At 39.0% G+C, this 15,755-nt stretch overlaps 1 protein-coding gene across 4 annotated transcripts in view; it reads left to right on the top strand.

Moving 5' to 3' along the window:
- DCTD (dCMP deaminase) overlaps positions 1-15,755 on the top strand; it is a 52,925-nt gene that overhangs the window by 6,942 nt on the left and 30,228 nt on the right. For all 4 annotated transcript variants that reach the window (XM_042812405.1, XM_042812402.1, XM_042812404.1 and 1 more), the window contains one exon: positions 4,608-4,708. The gene's annotated coding sequence lies outside the window, so the exon portion shown is untranslated. The remainder of the gene's footprint in view (positions 1-4,607; positions 4,709-15,755) is intronic.

Below are 15,755 nucleotides of genomic sequence, written 5' to 3'. Positions count from 1 at the left end.
GGAGCTGTTGGGAATAGGTGAACGGTTGGACTGGGTGATCTTTTAGGTCTTTTCCAACCTTGGTGATTCTATGATTCTATGATTCTATGATTCACAACAGGCTTCTTTGTTTTTTTTTAAAATGGAAATATTCACACTTGTTTCTCCAACTCAATATGCCACCTTCAGCAATGCAAACAAAAGTGTTCTCTTATAAAGAGGAAAAGGTGAGGCTTTCAGGCATTAGCTCAGAAACTCATGGATTGCTTACCACCTCGTCTCCTTATTTCAAAAAATACGATGCACAACAGAACGGTGGTACTGTTGTACAGCTGCCTGCTTCCCAATCCAGGAATTCTAAAATAAATAAAAAAAAAGTTTATTTTTCTTTCAGATTGCATAACAAGGTCTTTTGACCTGAGGAAATAGAGTGGAGTATACCTTCAAGATGCAGTGAAGCAAGAGCTGGCTGTTGCACAGTTTCCATCTAGTTTCACCTCCTATGCTTATACCAGGATTTGGTGGGACTTCTTCAGAGTCAAGTGCTGGCTTTTGCTATTTTCCTTGCCTTCCCCGTCCCACCTCACATTTTTGTTCTTGTGGGGTTTGTCAGGACAGGGCTCACAGTGCATCTGACACCGTGGGCCTTGCTTGCTCCATGACTGGTGCCAGCTGTCGTACCTCTGTTACCACATTGTCCCATTCTTGATGATATGCTGGATCCCCACACTCTGACCAGTCTTGCTGGTGGCTGTAGTCAGCTCAGTACCTGTTGATGGGGTGAACAGCCTGCAGTGACTGCACTGCCAGCAATGACATCTGCTGTTAGAGTCTGTGGCTGGAGTTATCACTGAAGCCATCTCGCTCTTGTGCAACAGAACCCAGCCAAAGCCAAACCAGGCATACTGAGTTTTGCCCCTGTGTTTTCTTGGGAAAAGCTCCAAATGGAGATGAGTGTGCTATACATCCTCCCATGGACTAGAAACAGCACTAATGCCTGATTGTCGTACTAGCAGCTTCTGTGAGAGCTGGAAAAGTTGACATCCTCTTTGCCATCCTCGTGCCCAATCCGTGCCTCAGGTCGTCCTGTGCATCCAACGAGCTCCCCTCCATTGGGACTTACCACCAGAACTGGTTCTTTCTTCCAGTAGATCTCTTTACCATATGCCACAACATTCAGGTCCCAGGAAGGCTTACTGTGATGCTCAGGAGCAGCACTAAGCTGCTTAAGTAGGTATTGGAGGACATCATGTGAAACTAAGGCACAGAATCAGTGTTCCTTCTATACTGCTTATAGGGAAGGAACTGTTCTCAGGCTATACTTAACCACTAATTAGAGTCTTTGAGATACTTTTAAGAGAAAGCAAAGGTCGCACTGATAAATATGTACGTTTCTGAAGTTATAGGTTGTTTTCATAGGTCTTTTCACTCTTTCCTGCTTATGTATCTCTAAGAAAGCGGTTTCTGTGTCTCAGTGTAAATAAAGAAAGGTAGAGAGAAAAGCTGATGGCTTCAGAACACTGCCTGCTGTAATGAACATCTACTCATGTCCTTCATCCTATAACCCATGAAAGAAAACGTAATGTACACTGCCTTTTAATGCAGCACAGGCCTCTTGCAAGTCAGCTTGTTTAATCTCCCCTCTCAATATTCCACATCTGTGGAATACAATTCTCTAGCAGTCTCATTTTAATAACATATTCTAATCCATTAAACTCACTCTGGTAAGCTTTCAGTGAACCATGACATTTCTAAATCAGAGTAAAATCAGAGGCCTTAAAGCAGACTGCAGAGCTAAAATTCTTTCTTATCCCTTCCCTTTATTTACAGAAGATTCTTATGTTGAAATATACCAAATCATCCTGACAGAATAATTATGATGTCATGCCATGTCAGATTTTTGGAAACAATGTCAAAAAATGAACTGAAGAACGTGTTGAAAACTAAGAAATAGCCAAAAAAGCCACCAACCCAAGCCAACCCAGAAACCTTGAACTTAGCCAAAGAGTGATGGATGAAAGACAACCCGTAATGGGTATGTCAAAACTTTCTGTTTCCTCTCCAGTATAATCTGACAGCTGATGCTTTTGCAGCACCAAGGGAAGTCCTTTTTAAGTTCAATTATTTAAAATCCTTAGCGTGACTCCTCCATGCCAAATGCTATCAGTGCCAGGGGATCGCAGTGCAAAGCTTTTCTTCTCCTGATAAGCACTGGGATGTAATCAACACTGATTGTTACATGCAATTGCAATCTTGATGCTTTTCACTGTACATAGTTTTAGACTAACTGCAAAATAATGTGGACTATCCTTTTATTACTTATTCAGGAACAGTTTTGTAAAACTAAAATAATCGTATTTCTCTGAGGTAATTTTGTAACCCAAGAAAACATACCAAAAAAGCTGGACTTAGAGAAGATCAGTAATCTGAAGTTTATTCTGCTAAAGACTTATTTGATATTTTACCAAATCAGTTGAGCATTCTTCATTTCCCATTTATTCCCAGGTGGCTCTTCCTTTCTCCAGCCCTGAACCCTCCATCCCACCTTCCCAAAAATCTTGCTTCTCATTCCTTCAGGACAACCTGACAAATAGATGCAGTGATGAAGGATTATCACTTCTGCTGCTGCTCTGATTCATCCAAGCTGCTTGGAAGAGAGTACAGAAAAGGGCACAACCCCTTTCTGTAACAAATCATCTTCTGGACGTTTTCCTGCCCCATGAGATTGAGCATTATGGCTCACATTAATGAAAACGTGTTATTTCCCTTGCTCTGGGATTTTAGAGAGACCTTTTGGATCTGTGAGAAAGCAGCATACCCCTTGGTTTCTGGAGCAGCAACGCCTGAAGCTTTCTTTTCTGGTGGAAGCAGTAGGGACAGCACTTGGTATTTCATCTCTTGGGCCATGGAAAAGGGCAGCTTCTGCCTTGGCAGCCAGGCTGCAGTACTTCACTGAGTGGGTCTGACTGATCGCACTCTCATGCTCCTGCCATCAGCACCATGCAAAGCAGGAAGGATGCTGCCACGCCTCTCCCTTTGCAGCAGAGTGGTTTAATGGAGCTTTTCTCATTACTCAAGGTTTTGTGTTTTCCACAGACACAGGCAGGCATTACAACAGGTATCACACGTATCAGTGTCTACGTACTTTCAAACTCCTTTTCAAACCACTATATGTCAGAAGGCTGGAGTAAGTTTCACAATTCAGTCTTTCTAACTGCCTGTGTGTGACAGATTCAAATGTGTTTGCATGCTTAGATTTTCAGATAGCATGTGGATAACCAGTCACACATGCATGTAGAGTGTTTGGAAAAGCTGAACTTTGTAAAGTAGCAGAAGCTGGGAAGCTTAGCAAAATGCAATGTTAAGCTAAATAGTAAAAATAGTATGTGTATATGTGTGTAATTTGACAATACATTAGGTTTTGCTATTGTTTGCTAAGAATGATACCTTTAATCTCTTGCTGCTTCTGAACATTTATTTGACACAATAACCACGATTTTGTTCATCAATATTACAACAATTGTGCCTCAAATAAAAAGATTGTTCTCACGGGACAAAACTTTCAATGATACATGTGGAAGTTACAGTAGCATCCAGGAGTTCATATTTTGTAGCTGTTTTCATTAGGGAAAACCTTTATTAACATTTAGCATTTTTTTCATCAGCAAAGCGCTTTCAAAACATTTGCTAATTAAAACCTTTATATCTTTTAGACAGTGAAAGTGCCTTTTCCAGCCCGCACATGCTATGTAACTTATTTTATTAGTGGTTTAGTAATAAAGTCAGATAAACCTTTGATTTAATAATTAGCTTTTATAGAGTGCTTTCTGCCTTCAAAGCACTTTGCAAACATTAACTAATTAATTCTTGCAACTCCCCTGTAATTTGGGGAAGCAAGCACATTCATATATGTTTGTATGTGGTTTGGGAAAGAAAGTATTATCTTGGGCATTTTACAAAGCAGAGAATTAAGACATATAAATTATTTACTTAAGTCCACAAAGACAGAAACGTTGTCAGGGTAGGAACTGAAACTCATTCCTCCTCCTCATCCTTGTCTGTATTCCGACCGCTCGGCTCTTGCAGGAATTTTCTCTGGAGAAGTGCAGCTAGGTCAGCCAAAGCAAGGCATGGATGCTAAGCAGGCATCTCCACCTTCCTTCCAGCCAGTGTCCCAGGCACAAACATACTCAAGGAGCACACGTGGGGTGTGCTTACGTGGTGATCCACACAGCTAGTTTGCCTTACACTCTGGCCACTTGTCTGTGGTTCATGAACAAGGTGGGGGTCACAGCAAAGGGCTGCAGTGGGGCCAGCAGTTTCCAGCAAGCTCCCAGTAATGAACTCTGCTCACTCTTATCCACTGGGCATTCACACTGCCACAATATGAAAATACTGTCAGTATTCTGTGAGCAGCTTCTTTTGTTTCTGTCTCCAGTTTAGGTACAGCTTGTTGTAAGTATGCATCACAGTACAAGAGGAATTTATGTTGTCCCCTTTCTTTCCTAACTTGTTTACTGATTTGGTACCTACAATAATGCAGCTTTCCTGCCTACCCCAACCCACCTGTCTAGGATGTCTGTGTATTTTGGTCACACAGTAAATAAGTATTTCTTCATGTGCTGTAGGTGGACTAAGAAGAGTACGAGCTGCAAGAAGGCTGCACCATGCACCAGGGTACCAGAGGTCTCTGAAGAGTCATTTGTGATGTTTCAATTCAGCAAAGCAAGTAAGCTCTTACCTTACAGGCTTTAGAAATTTTTCTGAAGTTAAAGAACATTCTTAGAACATGTGAAGGCCATTAAGGAGGTTTCAGAATGAATGTCTTGTTTTCAATGAATTTAAGAATTTCATGAGGTACACATGTCCAAATACTTACCATTGTTTATTTTTGCTAGGTGTTGTAAATTAATGTTATTGTGTACATTTTTGAGTGATTAAGCAGTAAACCAGAAATGGATTGTATCAGTGCTGTGTATCAGCTAACATTTAAAAACTGTAAGAAACTTCAGGGCACTTTTAATAGCTCAACTGAGCCAAGTTTTTCTGTGTCATAGTGTGTTCTTCAGGCAAGAGAAATAGAGTGAAACAATAAGAAGTATCTGTCTGCTTGCTAATGCACATTTCATCATTACATTCAGATAAACCAAACAATTAAATAATGCAGAAGGTTTGTGTAGATTAGAGAATTAGGGACAAAGCATTCCTTGGTGGTCAGCTATTTGTTTAGTGTTGAAGAGTAACTTTTGTAATTCTGTTTCTGTAAGCTGAGTCTATCAAGTAGAGACTACTAGACAACAGAAGAGTGCTGCATTTTGCATGTGGTGTGCCAAGCACTATTTCTCTGTGGATATGAACAGATTTTTTTTTAATTTGTTATTTTATTGTATTTATAATTAGCCATCTGGAAAAAAAAAAAGAAGTTCTCTTTTAGCATCTGCAGTGATGCATTGATTCTTTCATTACAGCAAATACGCATGACCCCCGGTGTTCAACTGTAAACAATAATAGTTACTGGCTTCATTAGTAAGCTAGCAGATGGCTTATAAGTTCTCATGGTAGCTTTTATCCATTTGAGGCTTGCAGTGTGCAAATGTTTGTCTTTTAAACAGGGTAAAACAATGTAAAAGGGACTCTGTGCTTTGTTTTTATTAGTAGCAATTCATTTGGATTGGAGATTTGAATCTGAATATATGAATGCGCTGTCAGTTTTTCCTGTCCACAGGTGAAGTACTTGCTGGGCCTTTATGGCATTTTCTGTACCAAAAGAAATGAGGTCAAATATCACTTCTGGAGTTTTGACAATCATATTTTAATTAGTAGGACTCCCATTCTAAAATCTTCCCTTCCCTTCCCTTCCCTTCCCTTCCCTTCCCTTCCCTTCCCTTCCCTTCCCTTCCCTTCCCTTCCCTTCCCTTCCCTTTCGCATGCAGTTGCAATGACCCTCTAAAAGTTTGTTATGGAACTGTGCAGAGCTATCTAAAGACCAGTTCACTGTCAATAATACTGAACACATAACTCTTTTAAAAGCAGAACCATTTTATTTCAATGTGTGAATCTCTTTGGAGGCTTTTTAAAATACTTTTATTACGTGCTCTCATTACAATTTTCATGAATTTGCTTATGTTGATAGCTGGAATCAAGCTTCATTATTGAGAAATAGAAGCAGGAAGCCATATATTAAGGGCCACCAGGTTTTAAATACCTTCAATTCTCTATAAAAGCATAGGTACATGGCAGTGCAAACTCTCTCAATGTGTTCCACTATTGTGTTTCAAGTGGATCTGCACATGGAGGAGCCAGGAAGTCATTCACACTTTGTGGTCTTTCACTGTTGCCTACTTATGGTTTGTTCACACTAATGCATAAGCATTTGACTGGTTGATTTTTTGCAAAACAAATGCTTCTGTTGAGGTGGGAGTCAGCCGTGCGTTTTAGAAACATCCATCAAGAATTAGAAACTTTTCCTTTAGGAAGGGGTAAGTCTTATCTTGAGGGCATAAATGAACGAGACTGCATGCTCCTTGTGTTTCCTTATGGTGCAGTAAATAATTATACTATTAGTATCAAGCTAGGGAATCTTCCTGAGTAAACAGTGACCTAATGAATCTTTAGAGTTTTATATTGTATTTTCATACTCTAAGTTCAATTTTAAAGTTTAAAATAACTTTTGTTTGGAGACAGCTATATCTCCTGGAAAAAGTATGAGAATGTTGGTTTCAGAGCATGTATTTTCACTTCTTATCCTCATTTTTTATTTTAGTATTAAAAATAATATGTGCATAAAATTTTTCTTTCTTCTGAGCCCATCTGCTCTTGCTTCTACCTTACCTGAAGATCTAGCCCCTTGTAAGTGACATCTTCAATGAAGAAAAAGCAGCAGGAGCAGATGATCTTTCAAGAAATAAAGATCCTATTTTCATGCAAATTTACAAGTAATTAAAAGTGATGGAAGAAAAAAAAAAATGCATCTCAATATGCAGTGTCTTCAAATTTAATTTGAAATATAATAGTTTTAAACTTTCCTGTAAGAAGTCCCAGACTTTTTAAGTGGATTCATTTTGAGAGCAGTAAGAATTGTCATTCAGATTAATGGGCTGTTTTTCTTATCAAAAGACACCTTTGAAACAAGTTTGAGGGTAATGGTAAGAAGTTTTAAGTGTTGTTTTTTTTTTTTTCCCTATGGTTTGAAATAAAGTTAATTAATTTCCTAAGTAAAATTAAATTCCATTCAAGTCTGTGGGTGAAGTATAGCAGTACTCAAAAATGCCATTCTAAGGACTACTTCAGACCCAACATGACTTCCATTTCAGTAGGCATGCCAGCTGTATCTGCAGCATTTACTGTTGCCTCATTATCTATCTCATGTTTCCTGAAGGAAGTATTTTATTAAAAACAAAACAAAACTATTTGTTTATGAAGTTTTACCATTCATTATTAGTCACTAAAATTTTAAAAAAAATCAGGAAGGGGAAAATATATTGTGATAGCAATGCATTCTACAATTCTGTCCTTTTAAAACTGCTGCAGAAATGGAGAGACTTACCTCTCCTCTCCTCTCCTCTCCTCTCCTCTCCTCTCCTCTCCTCTCCTCTCCTCTCCTCTCCTCTTCTTCCTACTGTAAAATGGAATCTGAGGTGTTGAGAATTTTTGATTCTCATGAAAGACCAAAAGAGTTACAAGCACAAAATCAGAATAAAATTAAAATATTGCCTAAGCAGTGGATCCAGTTCTGTTCATCTTTACAGAAGCTGTAAGGTTACAGAGCTGGAATCCATAAACAACTGCTGCCCTTTTATCCCATGCTATTTAGATTCATTACTCAGTATATAAAAGTAGTTACGACTCCCATGATTGGTGCACCTTTATTGATTAGAAGTAAGTTTGTTTCTGATGAGTTAGGAAAGGCTGGGCATTACACACGTGATTAGGAACAATGTAAAGCTACACAATTTACATCCTGCAGAATGAAAAAAAAAGTGAAGTACTGATGATTTATTATTACAGCTCTCATTTAGATGAGGAGGTGCAGGAAGCAATAAATAATGTAAATATTTTAAAATTCTGTCAGTGATAACCTAAAGGGAATATTGTGATTTGCAATAATACTTGGAAAAATTCCTTCACTAATGCTAGCAACTAGAATTTTTTGTATAACAGCCCATGGATTTCATAGGGATTTGGTAATGCCCTATGTGCATCAGCTAGTTCTTCCTGTGCATTTGTGTTTGGTTTGTTTGTTTGTTTCCTAAGATAAGCTGATGGGCTACAAGGATGAAGTGAGGCAGCTCTGTGGTTAACCATTACTCTAAGTGCTATGAATAAGACCTACTGCTGTATTTCAGTGTCTGTCACTTCAGTGGAATTAAGAAACTGAGGAGGCTAACAGTGGTTGGGAGGAGCCACATCAAGATGGCATCCTGAACTCTAATCAACATCTTCCTGGATAAGATGTACTCAAATATTTTAACTTCACTTTTATGCAACTTTTTCCAACTTTTAAACTGTTGGAACTTCAGTGCAGATTTGGTTAGCTGACGCCTTCGGCAGCTGCACCGAGTGTTTGAATTTCTTATGATAATGAACAGTTAAAGCTAACTGGAGTGCCTCTATTTTTTAATTGATTTAGCAGTTGATTGTCTCACAAGATTTATGTTTCCCCTGTGCTCAGAAAATAATGTTGTCAGTTGGCACTTGAAGGTATATTATTCTTATTGCAAACATCATGGATGAAACATCATCTTTGTCAATTACGATTTTAGAGGATGAAAAAGATTGTTCATAAAGGCAGAGAATATAAAATACTGTGTAAAGGTCACTAGATAGGTCAGAGCTGATGACCATCTGGCTATAAATGAACTACCAGAAGCTAGATAATATACCAAATGAGAACATTTGATATACTAATTCTTTTCCGTGTAGTAACATAAAGCAAGCAGACTTGCAATACATCTTTTTTTCTGCAGGAGTAAGATTGCTTCCTTTTCTGCTTCTGCCCTCATTTCATTTTCATAGCTTCATTCATTACATACCTATTAAAAACATTATTATATTTCTTCCAAGATGGAGGAAAGACTTATAAAGAAAATTCTGGATGTCCTGAAAGCTTTGTAAAAGAAACAATTACATGGAAGATTGTCCAGAAGAGGATCCCAAGAAACTATTCTTGTGTGCTTTGGGCCTATTTCTATTCATCACTGTACTCACAAAGAGCAGGAATAATACCACTGATGCCAGTGGTGCTAACAGCAGATTACTCTATTTTGCATATTCTACCAAAAAAAAGGTCATTAGTATTGCAAAACTGAGCATTCAGAAGTTAAAAACTGACAATATTATGAAAAGAAGCATTAGCAGATTGCTCTAAGGAGGGAGGAGAGCAATTTGCATCTTAATACGTGGATAGAAAATCTGGAAATCTACCAAAGGTGAATATCTGAATGTCTTTGAGGAAAAATTCTGTATGAAAATATTAGATATGAAGCATAGATGTAAGATTCATCAGAGTGCTTGTCAGTGCCTTTATATTTCAGTCACCCAGTGAGATGATGAGAATATCTGAGGTAGGTTCAGAATTAAGCAAGAGTAGTCATAGGCTGATTCAAGAGAATGATAGAAGAAAACCACAAAAATTCTCCATAGAGAATCCATGAAAAACAACATAGAGCAGGCCAGCAGAGCTTAGTTCATCCCTTTGCTGTGAGAGGGATTCAGATGGGACAGGGAGAAGGTTCATTTTGTTCTCAGTACCCTGATTAACAGCACAAAAGCCTGTGAGAAAGGATCTCCCACAGTCACTGCTTTCAGTCCTATTTTGTCCATATGCATCTGACATCAGTTGGAAGGCAAACATATATGAGATTATAACTCACTGTGAAAAAAAATAACCTGTTCTGTTCTGTTTTACTCTATTCTTTCTGCTGCACTTTATATATTAATATTTTAGTCTTCCAAAAATGAGGTAAGTGCAATGTCTATTGTTATTTAACCTGCCCATTTAACCTGTGTGTTTTGCCTTAAGAATGCTGTGGGAACATACAGTCACCTTTTGGTCTTGCTTTGTTGAGAAATGGCCTGTTTTATGGTTTAGCTGGTCTTGTACATGAAATAGAAGGTGGTGACCCTTGTGATAGCCTTTTCTTTCTGTAAGAACTGATTTTGTATTTTCTTCTTTCCCTACACTCAGACCTTCCAGAATTTTGTTTGTTAGACAAATATATGTTATACTGATAGAATATAACAAAGAAGAAACTCAGTCCAAACATAACCTCATTTTCTTCATCTTCTAGCTTTTCAGTTAGCTTGACTTTAGGCTGCAAAATCCTGAGATCTCAGAGTTATGAAAAAAAACATTACGGAGAGCAGAAAATGAGTTTTCTGTGTCTAGAACCAATTCTGGATATCTCAAAAGATAGCATGTTAGAGCTTCTGGACAGCTGCAGTTTTCACACCTCTTTTCTGTAACATAGGTGAAAAAGAAGTTATCATCTTCTGGGCTCAACAGAGATAACTGCCGGAGAGCAAACATTTGTCTTAGATGCAAAGATGCAAGAACATTAGTGAGAATCCACAAACAGTCCCCAATTACAGACTGAATTGGCCACTCATAATTCTGTATTTTCAGTCAGAGTAGACTTACTGCCTCTGTGAGCTCTTCAAGTATCACTTACCCATTTGCATCGGCTTCAGCTCATGTTTGTTTGTGAGTTGCTGTTGTCAAAAGAATAAGCCATGTTGATTCCAGTGAGTATAGTCAGATGTTATGAAGTGCAGCTTGCATTTGTTGTCTTAATCACAGAATCACAGAAGGCCCAAGGTTGGAAAGGACCACAAGGATCATGAATTTCCAACCCCGCTGCCACAGGCAGGGCCACCAACCTCCCCATTTAATACTAGACCAGGCTGCCTGGGGCCCCATCCAATCTGGCCTTGAACACTTCCAGGGACGGGGCGTCCACAACCTCGCTGGACAGCCTGTTCCAGCACCTCACCACTCTCTCTGTAAAGAATATTGTCCAGCTCGTTCTCCTACAGGCTGCATTTGGAAACTGAAAAGGCAGATGACTACGTAAATCAAGGATCTGACTGCCACAGAACTGCTTCCAATCACTGGTTTTGAGTTGCACCTTCTGGAGAGGCTCTAACATAAATACAAGGACAAATAGAGCAGCGATAAATGTAGCATACCCTGCGTTAGTTAGACAGCATGGCAATGAAGAACATCACTTAGTGCTCTAATACACACACTTTACAAATATGGTGCCCTAAATCCCTCTTTGTTCCCAAAAGTATCACAGCAGTCTTCCAACCAGTACTGTCCTCTACTTGTACACCTCCTAATTTATTGAGAACAACAAGAAGATAAGAGACAATTTTGTTTTGCTGTTCTGTCTGCTGCCTTACCTATCAGTTCATTGCACAAAGACAGCTAACAAGTAAACTTGAGCTGCTAATCTTTGTCTTTCTGGGGCAGATTCAAGTTAATATTCTGGTTCGCAATTCTTTTCACACTCATTCATGCTGTGAGACTGGAGTTAGCCTTCTTCATCTTCAGCATAGGATTTTTGTCCTGTCTGTCTACTGCTAGGTATTGAATGGTTAATGGTATTTATGCAGCATTCTACATTCTTACCAAACAATTTGAACAGAATTTAATGTATAATTTATATCCAATTACCTGATGTTTTCAACTTTGTATCTAACATTGCCAGATCTTTGACATGTTCAATACAGCCCATAATTCTGGGCATAACCTCTGCTATTTTTTAACTTCCTTATTCTTACTTTATACATTTTACATTTATCATGCCTAAGACGTATATGTATCCATTTCCCCCCCATTCAGTTTGAACTGTATTTTCCTCCTTTCTGTTCATGGCCAGCTGGTCCTTGCATTCCTGACACATCAAATTGCACACCTTGAAGCTCTGTCAGTTTTCCTGTTCATTAATATGACAAAGATGAGGACTTAACACTAAGCTCTGTGATGCTGCATTTGTCATCTTCCTTTTACATTTATAACCATTTCTTGACTTTGAAAGCAAGCCAGTTTGTTATCCAGTTGAGTATTATTTCCTTACCTTCTTACCCTATTCATTAATAATGTATTTGGTACTGTATTAAAAGCTTCCAGGGAATACAAGGGAATAATGTATACTTCTTTACCCTGGCCTGTTCGTATCATAACTTTCTCAAAGATATTATGCAGGTTGGTTATGCATTATTTTCATTTTCACAGAATCATAGAATGGTTTGGATTGGAAGGGACCTTAAATCTCATCTGGTTCCAACACCCCTGCTGTGGGCAGGGACACCAGGCAAGGTTTTGGTAATCCTTACACTGAAATATTAAAGCTTCTATTTACATGGAGAATCCGGGCAGTTTACCAATGTAGAAATATTTGTCTTGTATTTTTAGATACCTGCCATAATTGAATAGGCATTATTTAATATTTTCTGAGGGACATCACATAAAGCAATGTATTTGGCATGGTACCCAGTGCAAAAAAATACGATTTCACAAAACAGAATGGAACTACACCCTAACAGAGAACAAAGCAGAATCCATCAAGACATACCTTCTAAATGTCAGAAACACGTATTTTACACACAAAAATCTGCCAGTGAAGTTTTTACATCAGTTATAGTTTCATAAAGTACCCTGGGGTGCGACTCTGTAGCAATGTGAAGACAACAAAGGAAATACAAGCCTGCAAAAGTGTCACAAACACATTACATCCTGAAAGTACCCATTAAATTTGATGGAGAAAGAATTCCTGTTCCAACTTATTAGGTTGTTATATATTTAGAAGTGGAATTCATTTAAAACTCTTTGCCTTTAAAAGCCCAGTGAATTCAACAGGGATTTGTGGTGAAAAGAAGTCTGGTTGGAGACATTTGCCATATGCTACTCTTTTGATTTCACTGAAAGTTCTGTGAGTATGTTAAGGACAATATAGAGTTTTCATAGCAACGCTTTTTCCTTACATACCTCATGCTTCATTTTTTTGTGTTTCATTAATTGATACAGAGTTTAAAGAACAACAATAAAGAAACAGAAAAATGGGAGCATCTTCCCTTTTGACTGCATGAAGTCAGAGCAAGGTCTGTTCCTGTGACTCACCGTACAGAGGGGATATAACTGTATTCCATGTGCAAAGTATAGTCCCATAAACTTGACCACTATGACCAACTTCACAAAGGCTGTAGGTTAGAGGACTGGTTCTCTAGCCATTTATGTGACGTAATGCTTCTGCACTGTCAGGTCGTTGTGGGGTCTCTGGCCTTTTACTGGTATTGGCAAAATTGTATTTACCGGGCTACCTGAATGCACTGAAATGCTTTTATCAGAATTGTAAGTTGGTGCTTTCCTCGGGAGAATTCAACATTTTCCAAATAAAACAGATCTATCCAGGTGTCCCCTAATTCTGTTCCTTATCAACGTTTCTAGTTATTTGCCCAATACACGTCAGGCTTACACTGCTACCATTCCTCAGATTTTCTCTGGAACCTTTTTAAGGAATTGATGTCACATCTGCTTCCTTCCAGAAGCCAGGCAATTTAAAGCAATAGGTTACCCCCTGCTGTGAGTAATTCAGCTCTTTCGTCCTTGAGTTCCTTTAGAAATTTGGAGTGAATGCAATACAATCCTGGTGATTTTCACCTTATCTATTTATTCCGTAATCTCTTCTACAGTAATTCCAATTTCAGACTGATCTTCTGATGGGTCCACTGCCAAGAAGGGTTCTGGTTTCAGAAACTTCCCAGTTCTTTCCACAATGAACACCAACGCAGAGAGTTCACTTAGCGTCTCTGCAATGACCCTGTCTTCTCTGGGTGCTCTTTTGTGCCCTGAAAATTAGCTAGTCCTACAGATTTTGGCAAGTTTCCTGCTTCCGATGTATTTTGTGGGAAAAGGACTATTAGTTTTGATTCCTTTGTTAGTTATTCTTCAGATGCTTCTTGGTCTGCCTTGTTATGTTTTCACATTTAACCTGTCAGAGTTTATAACTCTTTCTTGTTCTGTCCCTTGAAAATGACTTCAGCATTTTCAAAGATGTACTTTTTGCTTCTAACAACCTCACTTACCCTGCTGATTAGTTACATGAACTTCCTTTAGCCCTTTCTGAAGTCCTTCTCAAGAGAAAGTGTGTATTTCTAACACAAATCCTTACAGGGTCCTTTCTAATACAAATCCTGTACGGAGTTGAGACTGAGCTGTCCTTAGTTTACAACCTCTCTCTTACTGTGCTACTCTCTTGAATTAAAATAAAACAGTAGTGAGGATGTGCCCAGGAGTAAGCTCCTCACTGTTCGCTGACTGTAAGCTTCTCTAGATGTTGCTGGAGAAGTTTGCTGGCAGGGTTCCCTTCCTCAGAGCTGTTGTCTGTAGGGAGCAAAGGAGTGAAACTGAGGACGTATGTGTATGTGCTGTTCCAGGACTTTCTGGGCCCTTACCTGCCTTCGCTTTGTCCCCTTACACTTATTTATGATGCATCCAGCTGTCTTGTACTTCTTTCTCATACCAGTAGAACTTTTGCTGAACAGTTGTCCTATTTGCGTTTTTGTGGCACACTTACTGCCATTTTGGGACCGTGGCAGTGGGGAGTAACTAGGCTTGTCTGGCATCATGTCTAGAATGACAGCGTGAGACATGGCATCATGTCTAGAATGACAGAAGAGCAGGGTGATGATTTGCACAGTAAGGCTCTAGGTCGATGTACATTCCTCTGGCTTCCCTGCTAAGCTAGCAAGGAGACCTCTTCACAGTGCCTGCTCACTGACCCAACTGTTTCACAAGACTTGTGCATATAGGATCAGCAGAAGCGAAGGGAATAGTTTGGTTCTGAGGCCTTGTTGCAGTAGTAAATGTTGACAATTCCAGTGAATGACAATGAGATTGTGCAGAGGGAAGATAAAGGGCTCTCCTCTCATCCACAGTGGAACCATGCATGTCTCAGGTAACTCGGCCTCCCATCGGGCTATTGGGAAAGCCTGCTGTGCAGGGTGATGGCCTGCTCCTCTCAGGTGTACTGGTGCCTTTCAGTACAATGCAACTGGCCATCCAGGCCAGGAAATCTGTATCATGTTGGAAGGGTGAAGTTGAAATATAACTCAAAATCAATGGCGGTGAAAAATTATGAAGTGTAAAAATAAGAATAGACTGTGATTCTTCTCATACACTTTCCATGCTGGTTCTTTAGGCTTCTAAGCATCTTTACTGCTCATGTACCTCTGCAACCTCATTCAGAAATCTTTCAAAGAAGAGCTGAGAGCAAGCTGCGATGCAGAAGTTACAACTTTTATTCCATGCCATGGCACTTTCCAAATGATGGCAACTGGGGAGGAAATGAAAGTTTGAGTGCTGCCTAGCACTTTAATTAAAAAAAAAATAGTCAAATGTGAAAATAAACATGTAGGATTAAGCCATTCTGACATATTCTAAATTTGGGATCAAAGAGATAAACTTGTCACAGTGTGCTCTTGCAGAAGCAAGGGAGATAAGATTCTTGAGGCTTTGATCAGCTTTGGCTGATCCTGAGCTGTCATTCAGTGGTTTATATCTCTGGAATATATATAGTCATGGTTACAGAGTGTTCCTCCTCTAATATGCATGGATCTCTGCTCTGTAGAAAATGAAGTTTTGAAGCTTTTTTATAAGATAACAAATCAAGATTAAGTTCTTGCATAGCGTAAATATTGGGGTTTTTTCTTTATTTGCTCTCTAGAGGTGAGGCACCACAATTATGGTGGTTCACTCTTTTATCAGTGCACTC

Source organism: Centrocercus urophasianus, unplaced genomic scaffold (genome assembly GCF_019232065.1).
Source record: "Centrocercus urophasianus isolate 14NV4802_14NV808 unplaced genomic scaffold, USGS_Curo_1.0 seq_13, whole genome shotgun sequence".
NCBI lineage: Eukaryota > Metazoa > Chordata > Aves > Galliformes > Phasianidae > Centrocercus > Centrocercus urophasianus.
The sequence above is the reverse complement of the archived record's forward strand: the minus strand, read 5'-3'. Positions and strand labels throughout refer to the sequence as shown.